Genomic DNA, 4,972 nt, shown 5'->3' with positions numbered 1-4,972 from the left:
GTCTATTACTTACCAAAATTATATATGGACCAAACGGAAACTTAGTCAAAAATACTAACAACAGCTCCAGCAAAAGCTGCAACAGCTCCAGCAAAAGCTGCAACGGCTCCAACTGCAACAGCTTCTGCAGAAACTACAAGAGCTCTAGCAGAAGCTGTAGTAGCTCTAGCAAGTTGACATATGTCCTAAAATGACATGACTTGCCCATTAATGCCCAATCCTAGCAGCTTGCTATCATACCCAAAGAAGTAAGGATCCCATAAAAGAAATCTTACCATTTTAAGCTAAGATCCTTAGCTTCCAGCTGTAGTACCAGAAATAAAAGAATCCCATAAAAATTGTCTTACCATTTTTAGCCAAACCATGAATTTAATGCCAAATATTTTTTTTGTAGCAAAAGATGCCATTTAGATGACATCATCCTGCTGTAACTGACAGCTTTAACAGCTATGACTGACAGCTGTAACAGCAACATTAGAGTCTCAAACTTTTTTCTTTTGACTAAAAAAAAAAACCTACTAATGAAACCACTTACTTCGTCAAAGACTTTTCCTTATTTGCTAAATTTTCCTTCAACTAATTCTGATCTAGGCTGTGTTTGTTTCGTGTAAAACGTTTTCCGGAAAATACATATTTTCCGGAAATGCTATTTTCCGGAAAAGGAAAATATTTTTAAGTGTTTGGTTGAATTATGAAAATTGTTGTGGAAAATATTTTTATGCGTTTGGTTCTATTAGGAAAATGCTATTTTCCGGCAGCAAATTCCGGTAACAACACAACCAAACTCCGGCAGCAACAACAACAACAACAACAACAACAACAACAATAACAACAACAACAATAATCAGTTCATTAAAAAAAAAAAAACAACAACAACAATCAAATTAAAAAAACAACAACAACAACAATCAAATTAAAAAAAAAAAAAAAAAAAAAATTTTTTAATTAAAGAATAGAATGAAATTCAAAGAGAAAATTCAAATCTAATTTTTTTAATTAAACAACATAATGGATTTTGAAAATAATTTTTAGTTCTGACTTTTAAATTAGAAAACATAATAGATTTTAAAAAGAATTTCCAAATCCGATTTTTTAATTAAAAAATAAAAGGAGTTTGAAAAGAATTTTTAGATCTGATTTTTAAACTAAAAAAGAAAAGAAAAAAAGAATGAACTTTTGTTGAGGACAAATTTCTCACACCACATAGCTTCATTTCATTGGAGACCCACACCATGTTAACACTATCATAGATTTTGGGAAAATCTCTTCTAAAGCCCAAAAGAGCCCATATTTACACAAAAAGGCGTCAAAGCCCGTGGTTCAAGCTTATAGCAAATCATCTCATTTTTTGGCTCATGATCCAAACTCATGAGTCTCATCGGGGGAATTTTGAGAGTTGTGGTTTGGAAGGCCAAGAAGTATATTCAGTAAAGCTCCAGTAGTTCAAATTTGATAAAGGAAAGCATGTTGCTTGGCCTGTCTTCCTCGATTCCCTGAACTCTAATGGGTCAGTGTACAATAGGCAACATTTGGTAAGCTTCTCATATCACATAACACTTAAAATGATAAAACTCATCATGCTCTTTACATAAAAATTAATGGTCATTATATAATATAAGTTTAAAAATGTAATTATAGTATTTCATATAAATTATATTATTATCATCTAAATCAATTCCAAGCACATGGCTAAATATATATTACTATCTCATATCTAGCTTTAAACGCTCTCTTTACTCTCCATAATTACATCTCATAAATTTCATCAAATATCAACCAACTAGTTTATTACTTACCAAAAGAGAAAAGTTAGCCAAAAATACCAACATCAGCTCTAGCAGAAGCTGCAAACAACTCAAGCAGAAGCTGTTTTGCAAAAACAGCTCCAGCAAAAGCCCCAAACAGCTCCAGCAGAAGCAGAAACAGCTTCTACAGAAGTTGCCACAGCTCCAACACATTCTGCAGTGGTTGCAGCTGTGGTACCAAAAATAGAAAGATCTCATATAAAGATTATCTTACCATTTTTAGCCAAACCATGAATTTAATGTCAAATATTTTCCCTTCAAGCAAAAGATCTCATTCAGATAGCATCATTTGACAACTCACAATTGTGACTAATAGCTGTAACAGCTGTGACAGCACCATTAAGCCTCTAGCTTTGCTTCTTTTGGCTAAAAAACAAAATCCTACTAATGAAACCACTTACTTTGTCAAATATTTTTCCTTATTTGCTAAATTTCCCTTCAACTAGTTCTGATCTAGTTACATACTTGGCTCTATATAAAGAGGACCAAGCTACACACTAAAGGGGATCCATCCTTCTCTCTTCTTCAATATTCTGAAACTCCATTCATTTGGCTACCATATCTCTAAAAGATATCCATATCTTTCTTCATCTCTCTTACAAAATCTCTCTTCATATATAACAACACAACACACATATTACAACACACCATTAACCTACTATCCATCTCTCCCACACTGAAGATATTCTGAAACTTCATTATTTTGCCGCCCAAAAACACATCTTCATCTCATTCTTTATTTCTCATACAAAATCTCCCTTCTTAGAAAGCAACATAACCCATGACATAACACAAAAATCACTCCAGTAGCAGCTATAATCCCATGTATTTACTATATTTAACCTTCATATTATCTATCTCATACTTTCATTTATTTTACAAACACATTCCTCACAAATTACCAATACATACTTCTCATATATCTTCAAACACCATATACCACAAAATACACACACACACACACACACACACACACACACACACACATATATATATATATATATACTTCTTACCATCTCCACACATTTTAAAACATATCAAACACTCTTCCATTACAAAAGCCCTTTCTCATGGAAGGCATATGAACTTCAATACTAAAGTCTTTCTCTTAAAAGGCACAAAGACTTCATATTAAAGTCATTCTCATTGAAGACACACATTTCTAATACTTAAAGCTATTCTTATGAAAGGCACACTTTACGAAATTAAAAGCCCTTCTTATAAAAGACAATATCACTCATACTTGACTAAGAACTGGAAGAGCATTACATGGGGAAAATCATTTAAGTGCATGATTAAGGGGACAAACTTAACCAACCAATGCACACGGCTGGACATGTTCTCACTCCCTCCAGTTGCACCCATTTTTCCCTTTCAAACATGAAGTCACCATGAAAGGATTCACTTCATCATGCTACTGAAATGTTAAGCCCACTGATGTGATACGACTGGAGCTGCAAAACATGAAGGTTGTTGAAATGTTAAAGCTCACTAATGTTACATGGCTGGAGCTGCAAAACATGAAGGGCTGGAGCTGCAAAACATGAAGAATATGAAGATTATTAGCCCGTTAATGCTAAATGGCCAAGCCACAAATCATATAAAGAATGAAGTGCTGCTACACAACTGGAGTCAGAAACATAAAAGATAAGTCAATGTTTTCTCCATCTTTGAAATTACATTATTAAGCATCTGGTAATTCATTATCAATCGCTAGATGTAAATTACTTTAATATTATCTCACCATCTAATAATCATGGATTCACTAATACTTCATTAATGAACATACATATTAATAAATCGATCTACCACCATTATACATATATTATTTGGATAGAACCACCCTTGGACACATATTTTTGGAATGAACTACCATTGGACATATATTATTTGGACATGGACCATTGCTAGACATAACTTATTATGTTGAACATTGACCATGAACTGCAACTAGATATGTACTATTGGACTCATCCCATTGTTGGACATTTGACACCTAATTAATTATTTTCTAACATTAGACATCACTTAATATACATAATAATAATAACGTATCAACTCACCATCTAATCAAAGCTATCATGCTAAGCATATCATTTATTTATTTCAACCATTATCATGATTCTAAGACTTTGGGCTTTATCTATTTTGTAGGCTTAAAAATACACTGGAAGTTATTGGTCTATGCGGCCTGATGTCGAGTTTCGGGTTGAACTCCCTAAAACAAATTCGGGCTTAGCAAAGTCATACTTCCAGCAGGAGACACGTGGCTACACGTAAAAACCGCCCCCAACAACTTTTAAAATAAAATTTCAGATCTAATTTTTTCATTAGAAAATAGAATAGATTTATAAATAAATAAATTTCAGATTTGATTTTTATTAACAAAGAACAGCATATCTAAGATTATATCATGTATATCCTACATCTATATGATCAAACATATGAATACACATAAGCAAGCATACATGCTTTCATGAAATAAAAGATCTAACAACAAAAAAATCATACCAGAGATGCACGGAAAATTTAATTGGATACATATATTAATGATAGAATAAACATGTAAATGAAAGGATAGAAGCAATACTTGCATCAATGCATCAACAAATTCTATAGGGGAATGGGGGAATTACTTTAGAGATAGAGAGAGAGAGTGAGTCTCTCTAAGTCCTAAAGAATTTTCGCTTAAAAAAAAAAAGAAAATCTTAAAGTCAAACTTCCAAAGTTTCTTTAACGTTAAGGGCAAAGAGAGGGCTGAATTCTGGCTACTCTCTTATATTTATAGAGGTGTGTCTACTTGAAAAATAAGCTAGAGTTGCTTAGAAAATCAACAAATATGAATTAGGTCCGGTTTTATCCCTAAAAAATTGAATCTGATAAGTCTAGACCTGATCTAAAAGTTTCTAGGCCAGACTTAAAACTTGTGCCATATTATCAGATTATCCTTTTTATTCCTATGCAACCAAACTCATTTTAATCAAATTCAACAACCAGTCACATAAATTATTTGATTAATTTCAATTATTATCCAATCAAAATTAATTTCAATTAATCACCTGTGATCAGTTTCACCCAAATGAAATGTATGCAAATCGTGAAAACTTGATCTTGTGATATCTTTCAATTCAATGGTCTGATTTGAAAACCGGACATACCGTCGCAAT

Source organism: Quercus suber, unplaced genomic scaffold (genome assembly GCF_002906115.3).
Source record: "Quercus suber isolate HL8 unplaced genomic scaffold, Cork oak 2.0 scaffold_63, whole genome shotgun sequence".
NCBI classification, from domain to species: Eukaryota; Viridiplantae; Streptophyta; class Magnoliopsida; order Fagales; family Fagaceae; genus Quercus; species Quercus suber.
The sequence above is the reverse complement of the archived record's forward strand: the minus strand, read 5'-3'. Positions refer to the sequence as shown.